The sequence below is a fragment of the Microtus ochrogaster genome, unplaced genomic scaffold (assembly GCF_000317375.1).
Source record: "Microtus ochrogaster isolate Prairie Vole_2 unplaced genomic scaffold, MicOch1.0 UNK37, whole genome shotgun sequence".
NCBI lineage: Eukaryota > Metazoa > Chordata > Mammalia > Rodentia > Cricetidae > Microtus > Microtus ochrogaster.
Genome location: NW_004949135.1, coordinates 2,024,141 through 2,036,059, shown reverse-complemented (window position 1 = coordinate 2,036,059; position 11,919 = coordinate 2,024,141).

Below are 11,919 nucleotides of genomic sequence, written 5' to 3'. Positions count from 1 at the left end.
GTTTACAAGAAATTCAGGATCTGTAAGGAAGTTGAGCATTACCTTAGGTGTCTTTTGGCCATTTGAAGTTCTTCTGTTGAGAATTCTCTGTTGAGCTCAGTGCCCCATTTTATCAGTGCCCCATTTTATAATTGGGTTGATTAGCCTTTTAAGGTTGCTCTTCGAGCTGATGAGGGAGGGGGACTTGATCGGGGGAGGAGGGAGGGAAATGGGAGGCAGTGGCGGGGAGGAGGCAGAAATCCTTAATAAATAAATAAATTTAAAAAATTAAAAAAAAAATAAAATATGCCATAAGAAAAAAAAAGAAATTCAGGACCTGGGGATTCACAGCTCCCAACAGTATGAGAGCCAGGAAGCAGAGAATAGTGTGTGGGATCCCAAAAACCCTTCCAGTTCCCATCCCCTGTGACCTACCTTATTTTGACTAACATCTTTCTTCTAAATGGTCTACCTTCTGATAATCTGCCAAGTTGGTGGCCCAAGCCTTAATCCACAAAACGTTGGAGACAAACTTTTGGAAACAAGCATTGTTATTGGGATTTTTTTTTATTCTTCCTCTTACATATTCTAAAACGACAGCTCTCTCACCTAGGATAATCCTTAAGCATATCCCCTTTCTTTACTATCATTCCTATTAGACTCCAGTTGCCCTTTCTGAGTACCCAAATTTGTGAGATAAATGACATGGCTAGCTTAGGTTTGTCAATGTGTCCAGGGTCCAACAGATCTTTAAATCACTGTGATCTGTTTAGGCTTTCATTTTTCATGAAGTAAACATTTTAGTATATCCATGGACTTTTACAATTAATATAAAGCACAAGAACGGCATGCTTGCCATTAAGACTCAACAGCTGAGCACATTACCAATCTGACTCTGTCGGGAGACAAATATGTGGCACTGAAAATTTGGCCACGCTGCCTTAGCTATGATACTGTGATCACCTGCTCAGTATGGTACAGCCTAATGCCCTAAGATTTCACAGGGAAACTTACACTGAGGAGTTCTTAAGTAATTTTGCAACAATGAGATCTCAATCATTTGTCCCAGCTTTAAGTACACAGTTTCGAAACCCACAGTGTTTGGATACTGCAGTATACTGAATATACAGACTATATCTCAGTTATCCAAAAGGCTTCCCTTTTCATAGTTACTCTTCACAAAAAAAAGAGTGACTCGATTGTCTAATAGATATTTCTCTTTGTTTTTTTTTTATTTTTGTCTTCACTTTCTACTTTTTCTTTTTTCTTGTATGATAGTCACCTTCTTGTGAGGCAAAGAATTTTCGTATCGTCTTACTCTGTGGTCACCAACTCCCTCTACAAACTGATGTGCAAAATATGTCCTATTAGAGAATCGACTACCTGTCCAGATGACTGAAGAGGCAGAGGACTTTGCATGATGTTAGACATGTGCCTCCCTACTTTCCTCCTTAAAAAACAAAACAAAATAAAACAAAAACACAATAACAAAAGCTTCATTTAGGCACTGGTTCTTTCATACTCCTATTAAATTAGAATGATTTTAAAATCAGTCAATTGAAAGAAAGAATTTGCAATTGGATTATGCCCTTTCAAATGAGTATCTACTGAAATTATTAACTGAATTTCAAGTTACGCTAACAAAGCAAGATACTTTAGAAGAAATTCGGAATGAAACAGTCATGTCCCTCACCTCAGGGACATGGTTCCTCCAGTCACCCTTCCTCCTCCTCAGTCCTGTAACCTTTCTGTTCCAGCCCACAGTCTTCTTCACAGTGAGAACCAAGACAGAATACAAAGTGTACAGATGAGAAGAAAAAAAAAAAAACTTTATCAGTTTTGATGCATCTTTAAGTGTCTATAGCTCTGAAACCTCTGGGATTGTTAAGGCAAATCATTGGATGGGGGAGTGAAGCTCTTCACAATAAAATTACCAGGATGCAGGACCCTAAATAGGTTAAATTCAAGGCAAAACACAGCACTTTGAATTTAGTGCCAGGCTCTGAGGGTTCTGAAGGTGACCTGCAGCTGATTTAGAGCGCAGAAGAACTGACAGAAAATGATTCTGAAGGTTTTCATCTGTGCCTCAATACATCTTCCTCAGAAGCAGCTACTCAAAGAATAATAACATCACAGCAGAAGCAAAACCTTGTCAGTCTGGTGAGCTGTGGGTGGGGACCTGGACAAGACAAATTGCCGGCCAACAGAGCAGTCAGCAGCACCCCAGTCGAGACCAGCCCTGCATGAAACTTCCTTCTTTCCTTTTCTCCTGGCCACACATTGTCTTTAAAATTGTAGCCAAATAAACACATCATAAAATCTACCCTTCAACTTTTATAAATTTGTAATTACATAACATTAAGTATATTCACATCATTCTAGTACCATAATTACTCTGGGTAACTAACAGAGTTATTTATTTTATATGTGTGTTTGTGTGTATGTAAGTGCACCATTTGCGTGCAGTTGCCCATAGAGGCTGAAGGAGGATGTCAGAGTCTCTGGAGTTAGAGTCACAGGTAAATATGAACCGCCTGGTTTCAAGAACTGAACCCAAGTCTTCTGCAAAAACAGCAAGTATTCCTAACTACAGAGCCTTTTCCACAGAACTGCTGCCATCCTGTAAAAACAAAGCTGTACCCACTATACGCTCAATCCTTCTACACCCTCTTTCTATAATTACATTTATAAGTAAACTCTTTAAAATCCATCATATGCCTCATAAATAGTAGAGCTCCTCGGTAGCATGTGCTAGGATTCTGGGTTCGATCCCCAGGGCTAGAGTGGTGATCGGGAAACATAGTAGTTAAAAATAGCTATTAATTTGCTGAGCCAGTGAGATAGCCCACAAGACAAGATCCTTGATGCACAAGCCTGGCAATCCGAGTTCAATACCTGAAACCCACATAAAGATGGAAATATGTTTCACTCCACAAAGTCATCCTCTGCCTCAGGTACATCCATGTAATATTGCACACCTTGAAAATATATGCACACTCATACACACACGCACACACACACACACACACACACACATGCTTAAAGGTCTTTAAGACAACATATGTAAGACATTGGTAGTGACTGCCTCCCCCAAGTGTTCCATTTCTCTCCAGTCTAGCAGACCGGGCAGACAGTGTTCTTATGGGTATTTAACTATGCCTGGAAATGTTTTTGGTTGTCACAATTGAAAATTCTGATGGGGTTGTGTAGGTAGAGACAGTGAGTGTTGGTAAGCATCCTACATACACATACAGAATTTTCCCCATACTTCAGCAGCACTGAAAGCAAGAAACTCCCATCATCCCCATACTTATTCCTTCCAATGATTCAAAACTAGAGACTCTTCATTTTTTAAGCCACTCATCTGGATGCCTCACCATTAGGAGAGAACGTAAATGTCCCCTAATTTCATTTTATAAAACTCCCTCAGAAGGAATCAAATTAGACTTATTTGAGTCAATTGCAAACAACACAGCCATGAGCAGGGAAGCCTCTTGAGAGCTCTTTCCTCGGAGTGTGCCATGCCTAGGAGAAGGAAAGCTGCAGTAAGCGGGGAGAAAATTCTAAACAGCATGTGCTGCAAAGCTGCACCTCCTTGGTGCCTATTCTTTTTTTAAAAAACTGGCTTGTGCTTTGTCTTTCTCAGCAAATTTTCTGGAACAGAAAAGCCTGTAGCTAGAGTAGAGTAGCTAGTATAGTATAACTGTATTTGGGTGCTTCCTGCTTTCAGCTCAAGTGCTTAATCATCTAGTTCTAAGCAGAAATCATTTGTTTAAAGCACGAATTAGTTCAAGTAATGAGATATGCAAAGCAGAGTGGAAAGCACAGATATTTATAAGGCTCACGTTTGTAACTGGCAAATATAATGAATCTTCATGCCTGCTGTGATAGCGTTGGATCCCTCTCCTTTTGGTATCTCCATCTTCTGCTAGATTGCATGAAGATCCACTGAAATTAGATGTCAGTGTAAATTATGGTGCCCACTGTCTTACTGGTCAAGGCCATGAAGGGTAGACATAAAAACAAGGTGCTACTGAATATTTTTGCTTCAGATCTTAAAATTCTTAAATAATAAAATTGCTACTGATGTGGTGTTTGCACCAGATAGGCCCTTAAATTGACACTGGCTCACATGAGCACACTTTTTAAGTAGTCTTTTTATTTTCTTCTTTCTAATTCTGAAGTTCTAGAAAATAATTATCAGCAACTTATAACTGGATGTATCAGAGAAAAGGATGCCAGCATGAGAGTGGATGTAGGCGGTTCCGGAGTTCAACAAACTTCTTCCCCTATGAAGTGTGAAGTAAGAAAATAATTCAAAGAGCATTTTGAAATGGTATTTGCAAAGAACTTAGCACTTTCTTGAACCTTGGTAAATTAGGGCGAAAGTCCCATTTGCAAACATTTCCATTCTTGTCTATTCCAATAAGGAGAAAGATGAAAAAGCATGACCCACAGGGCTCCGGGAGGAAAGCGATGCATGGTTCTGTCTGTTCATTTAAATACTTAACAAGCCACAGGGAAAAAGGAAGACATCCCATTCCACTGCCCATAACATATGTCAGTAAGTCATAAAAATCAATCACCCTGCGGATGGCTTGTGAGCATTGCTCAGCCTCGTGGGAGATATCAGTGCTTGTTCTGGAGCCAAAATAGCAAAAAATCCACCTGTCTATCTAGTGCATTCCATGAAAGGCAGTTTCCAGAATACAGTCAATAATTTGTTAATTCTTACTCTGCCTTGATGGCAAAGTTATAATGTTCTCTGTAACTAATAATTTCATTGTACAGAACTTCTCTTAATTAAAGGTGAATATTCCAGTAATATTTTTGGTTTAGCAAAGCTATAATTTCAGCAGGAAGAGATAAGCTGCCTGTGCGTTTTATATGGATCAAATTAATGTTGTCTGAGACAAAGGTCCCCAGACACTTACTACTGAGCAGGAGGCCACTCTTTGAAAGAAAAAAAAAGAGCCTGAAAAATACCTTTTGCCTGCCCTTTTGTGCCTAAAAACCACAGATCAATGCGTTTTAAAGTATTTCTCAGTCCTCTCTAATTGCTTATTTAGGGAAATCCTTGTCAGAAACAAGCTATTTGGAGGAAATGGCAAACTTCAAGCAGCTGATTTTGTAACCTTTCTGATGCTGTAGCACATTTGAGAGACATGCCCACACACATAGGAGTCAGTCTACAAGTGGTCATTGTAGCACATAGCAAGCACATCCTACAGGGTCTCTCTGATCTGATGCAGGTGCAGGCGATGGAGCAGGAAGCAGTATGCAGAGTCATTTGGCCCTAGGACTTTCGTCACCGATTCACATATTATCACATATCCTACCTAGCATACCACCCTTTGCCCATCTAGCCTCTTGCCTCCAGGAAAATCCTAAATGTGTAGACATTAACTTTTGAGACCACCCCAGGGCATGTGATTCTTTTTCCTTCCTTGATTCTACTCTCTTCCATGATACCGGTTTCTATGGTCCATGTGATCTAGATTGCTACTTAACGTACCTGACACAGGACATATACCGTAGCATCAGAGACCTACAGGTTGCCATATCAACAACTGACCTTGATGTCTGGTACACTTTTTTTCACATAAGAACTATCCAAATCCACTGTTGCATCACATAAGAGCCCTCTAGACAAAAGAGAGCTCTTAATCCAAGAATCAGGACATAATGGTGTTCTGTAACACTGATGAAGGCTCTGAAGCACATTTCTTACAGATAGTAGTATCCAACCCCAAGGGCAATGATGCTGGGCCTGGAGGCTGGTTGCTACTGAGAACTTCTTGAGGCTGCATTGCTTCTGGGAACCACAAACAAACCATATCTCTGTTGGTTTCTAAATGGCAGGATGTGTAGCATCATGCTAGTTACACCCAAAGATGAAAAGATGTCCTGTCCACACTGGGGATGCTATTATACTCATACCAGTAGTTTCATGCTCTGACATTTTATTTGCACTGATATTAAGGAAAATCACAGGGATGACTCAGCTCATGTTGTCCCTTATGTAAAAGCCCTGACTTTAGTTATGAGAGACAAATTCGAAGCCAAAGTACATTGACATCTACCGTTCATGTGCTCCAGAGCACAAGGTCTGTAGTCGCCTGGAAAATGCAGCCTGAACTTCATAGATTGGGGCAGAAAGCACATGTACCTGCTTCCAATTTTGAATTTAGTCTTTTAAAATCAGTTTTCAACAACAAAAAAGCACACTTTAAGAATAAATACTCTCATTACTCTACTTCTACAGAAAAATACAAATGAATCAGGAAAACCTTAAAAGAAATCAAGTTTTTTATGCAAAGGCAGGGGCTAAACAAGAAGTGGACAAAGGGAAGCTTTAGAGATCTCAGTGGAGTGACTGTAGTATAAAAATAGCATCCACATAACCTCTCTCTCTCTCCCTCTCTCTCCCTCTCTCTCTGTCTCTCTCTTTCTCTCTGTCTCTCTCTCTCTCTCACACACACACACACACACACACACACACAAACACATAGTCATCACTATAACTGTACTATGCCTTGTATTAATGTCCTTAGTTTTTTCCTACTTGTTGAAATAATTCTTTGACTCAAAAGACGGGAGAAAAACAGAAGTGAGTTTCTTCATCTTCCCATCCTCCCATTTTCCCACACAAAGATAGAAATGTTAGAAAATAGAATACAAAGCGATTTAACTTAGCATCTCCTTTGGCTTTGAAGGCATAGAACAATCACAAAAAAATAAATAACTGGCGATGGATGGAGATAGAGACAGAGACCCACACTGGAACACTGGACTGAGCTCCCAAAGTACCAATGAGGAACAGAAGGAGGGAGAGGATGAGCAAGGAAGTCGGGACCAAGAGGGGTGCACCCACCCACGGAGACAGTGGGGCTGATCTATTGGGAGCTCACAAGGCCAGCTGGATTGTGACTGAAAAAGCAGGGGATAAACCCGGACTCTCTGAATATGGTGGACAATGAGGGTTGCTGAGAAGCCAAGGACAATGGCACTGGGTTTTGATCCTACTCCTTGTTCTGGCTTTGTAGGGGCCTACCCAGTTTGGATGTTCACCTTCCTGGACCAGGATGGAGGGGGGAGGACTTTGGACTTTCCACAGGGCAGGGAACCCTGACAACTCTTCGGACTCGAGAGGGAGGGGGAGAGGAGTGGAGGGAGGGTGGGAGGAGTGGGAGGCTGGGAGGAGGCAGAATTTTTTTTTCTCAATAAAAAAATAAATAAATAAATAAATTAAGCTTGAAAATATTTCAGAATTCCACACATTCTAAGTGATTAAAACTGAGAAAAGGGTGGGGCTTAACCCATGACAGAGAACTACTCCAGCTCTTAGAAGAACTGAATCTAAAGGAACTATGTTTTTAGACACAGGTGTAAACAAAGTATGACATTAATACATATTTCTCTGGACCCACTTTTTCCCCCCTGAAATTCATTCAAGCCTCAGTTCTTAACAGCTCATACTCATCTCCGTGTTCTTGGTCTGAAAATGACTGTCTGCCATCAGTTTTGTCATTTAAGCCGGCCATGCATTTTGCCACGCAATATGGTCCTAATACAACAAAAGACTGAGCATTCAATGACCTGAGATCTATGCCCTCTTCCTGCAAGGCATAATGCAGTATCTTCAAACTGATAATTGTCACCACAAGGAATTCATATTAAAACCTTATTCTAGCATCAAATTTTTTTCAGTAAAAGCCTAGCATTTTTTTGCAACATGATGCATTCAACTGTCAAAACAGATATATTAGCCTCAGCTCCTTGCAGCATGCAAGGCCACTCGCCTCTTCTGCTGCTTTGTCTCCTGCCTTAATGATTAGGAGGTACACATCATCTTCTTCCACTCTGCTTCAAACATCTTACTGCTGTCATTTATCTAGGAGCTGAATAATAACAAGGAAATGTGCTTGCTGCGGAATTTGAGTTTCCTTGGGACTTTTACCAAGGAGTTAGGGCTTTCTCTTTTTTCTCTCCTCCCTTTTTAATCTTTCCACCTCAGTTATATTAAAATTTCCCACAGAGCTTGGTGATCACAGTGATAAAACTGATACCAAGAGGTAAATAAGCAGACAAGGATATCCCAGGGTTGTCTGCGGGAGAGGACTCTGCTTGGTGGCAATTTGATTCCAATGGAAACAGTGGCCTCTGTGCACTATGGAAATGTGAAATAAGTCTGTGGGGTCAATCCACTCCCAATTCCCCACCAGTACACTAACATTTTTCATAGTGTAATTTACTATCTGTCATGGACCTCTGTCAAAGGCTGAACTAAAGAAAAACACAGAAGAACAAAAAACTTGAAAACCCTGGGGGGTGTGGGGGAGCCCTAGAACCTTCCCGATATTGTTTATATTCTCACCCTTTCACCACCAGTAGTAAACGTATTGTTGCAGAGAAAGTAAGGACTAAGCCTTCAAGGAAAAATGTCAGAGAAAAAGAGAAAGACAGGTAAAAAGAGAAAATTATGCTTTTAGCCAGACTGGGAAGCTCCACCTGAGGAGAGAAGGCAGTGACTAAAATCAGAAGAGAAAATATACTTCCAGAGTCAACACTGAAAATAAAACCCAACGAGCCAAAATCAACAGAATCGACTAGATATACATAATACAGAAAAATTAAAATTTGATGTGAAAGCTAATTCCTTTTCATTTCTTTATATTTTTATTTGTTTACAGCTACAGAATTTTAAATAATTTCTCACACTTTATTATTAAAACTTCTTCTTTCCATAATTCTGTGAGCAAGGAGGCTTCAATTCTCATGGAAGATACTTTATTGAAAACATAAAACATATATTTGCTAATTATCACAAAATATAACACAAAGCTGGTTGAACAAATGATATTTAATGTCAGTTCTTAAATAGGAATTGTCTGCATTAAGGTTTTAAGACACTCTTGAAGGGTGAGCTCCTCTAGCAGCGATTATGACAAGATTTTCAGTGATGGCCCCAGGAACAGCAGAGTGACTTAGAGTCTTTTTTCTTGAAGAGATTAATTCTCCTTGCATGGAAACAACTCTACTATCTAAATGTCACTCAATGGTATATATGCTTCACTGGCCCATAAAAATATCACTTCCCTAGGAATGAAAAACAGGATTAAGATCAAAGAATAAAAGACATATTTTTAGAAGTTAAAGATAAATTATTTTTTTAAAATGTGTGAGTTGGATAAGCTGAAGCAAAATATAAAGAAAATCTTGCCTCTATTTCTCTACTCTATTCTATAAAATGATATGCTGTATAGGCGCTATTTCATTCCAAATTTCAATTTAATTTCTATGCTTTAGCTTCCTAGAACTTAACAATTTGAGATTTATTTGATGTAAACTATTCCTCTTATTCTATGGTGTTGCTATAACATTTGAAAATAATAAAATTAAGACTTAAGTAAATAATCTTCTACCATCCAGGAAATGAATGAAATGGCAAGGGCTTCATGTCATGGAAAACATTCCTGGCCATGTGAAATGTCACTCTTGATACATCAAAGAATTGCTGTGAAAAAAAAAAAGTCCCCAGAAGCAGACTTCAGTGTGAGCTTCACATTTCTACTTTTTAATAGCATAGCAACATGGCTAACCAAGCACCCTCTCTAAGGTTTTCTTATCAGTGAAGGCAGAATAATAAATTACCATACAAGAGGTTTTTATAATTGTAGATAACATGTCCAATGACTAACACAACACCAGGAACCAAATAGATCATTAAATACTAATGAAGGATGAATGGTGTGTCTCCTATTCTTCCTCTTCTTCTTGCAATATTTCTTCTCTTCCACAAAAGGAAAGGTAATTTATACTTTCCTGACATTATGACTACAAAATTAAGTAAATGGACCCTTTCTTGCTCATATTCTTGAAATACTAGCAGTGTGGCATCTTCCATTCAGAACCATTAAAACTACACATTTATGACCATTTCAAGCATCAGCATACCATACTGGTAAGTCTGTTTAATAGAGAAAAACTCAAGTAAACCAGGACACCATGATTAACCTCAAGATTCATCAGTAACTGTTGTCATATACTGGGCAATCAACTGAGCTCACTAAGCCTAGATACTGTGAACTGTTTAGCTGAGCCATCAGAATTTCCTTCACCTTCTATCACACACGGAAGGTGTTTAATAAATATTCATTGTTCATTCAGCCAGCAGCATGAAATGAAACAGATAGATCAAACACCACTAGTTTTGACCTTTCATTCAAAATAATGGTTTCTATTTTTAATAGTTAATTTACTCAACAATCAGCAAATATTTACTGATATGTAAGGCACTGTGACAGGCATTAAAAATACAAACATGCATTAAGTAATCCTAAATAAAGTAAGACAAACATCACTAAAAAAAAATCCACACCATTCTTAGCACACGTTAAGCTCATCGTGTTCAGTATAATAGAAATCACACAACAGACACATAGCAATTCAGCCCCCACATTGTGTGTGTAGTTAGACACCATCATCCCAGAAACAAAAATAAAAAATAAGCTTTTGTCAAAGTATCTTTGACTTTATCTTTTTTTCTTTTGTCCGGCTTGTTTTTAATCTTTTTTCAGCTATCCATAAAATAAACTTTCAAATTAATGAACAAGTAGTTGCTGCCATCAAAGTATTTCCAAGACTCTTCAAACTCTCTGTAAATTGGCAACATTCTGCTCAAGCTCTTTAGTTCCTACAGAAAGGGATCTTTGAAGTTGACAAGGTATTCGTGGACCAAGGAGTAGTTTTCTTTAAGAAAAAATTCTTTTGTTTTACACCAGGCCTAGTTAAATCTGATTTGGAAAGAACAAAGTATTAGTTCCATACCACTACTGGTTGGGGTTCTTCCCACAGAACGAAGGCCAAGGGCTCCCTGTGTAGCCATTGAAAGATAACAGCCCACACTGTATGCATCTGCTGCTCATATGTCCTGTCTTACATCTTAGCGTCAGCAAAAGCTATCCTGTTGAAAGATCACCAACTAATAATGAAATAGTGCTCCTCTTCTGTGATCACACATAAGAAAAACAATGAAAAGTTTAATGTGTGGACTGAAAAGTCAGAAAAACCTCACTTCCAGATTGGTAATAATGGTGCCATTTATTTTTATGCCTCCAGAGGCTAGACATTGTGCTAAGTTCTGTGTGTTCATTATTTTGCTGAACCATAGGAGGAATGCTGCTTACATCCAATAGATCTGTCTCCACCAATCTGTTCAATCATGCTCGGACTTCATGGAACACCGTCCACTATGAAGACAAGCCTGCTCAGACCCAGAGACTTAGTCATGGGTATTGTTCACAGAAAGTTCAATGAATTTAGAAATTAGTTTTGTTTATTACTCATATTTAAGCAAGACAGCGTCTGAGACTGAAAAATGGTTGTAGTAAATGTAGCTACTTCACAGGAATTACTGGACAGTAGTATGAGAAAGTATGTGTTTAGTAGCTACCACAGGGTCTGGTTTCTAAGCATTTAATGACTAATATTGTATGATTTTGGTGATACCTCCTCTGGCTCTCTCACTCTCATTCCTGCCTTGTCAATTGTGAACACTGTTTGATCTGCTTCCCTTTAAGTGGCATGTAATTTCTTTCTTTCTTTTTTCAACCATTGTTAGACATTTCAATTCATTCTTATTTAATGTAATTTTATGAATATAATTAAGTGATGAAATATAGAATTATTTAATGATAGAATATTACATAGAGAATTATATAAAATGCTTATTTTTGTTTTGTTTTGTTTTCAAGTTATCTCTTTTATATTAAGCCTCCCAACACATACACAAATACACATTTATAGAGAGAACATAACATATTAAACATGGTAATGGGAAAGAACTCAAAACCTATCTGAACAAAAGAACTCTTTAAATTGACTTAGAATCTTTCATAATATGTCTTGATCAGGAATTTACAACTAACCTGTTTGTAG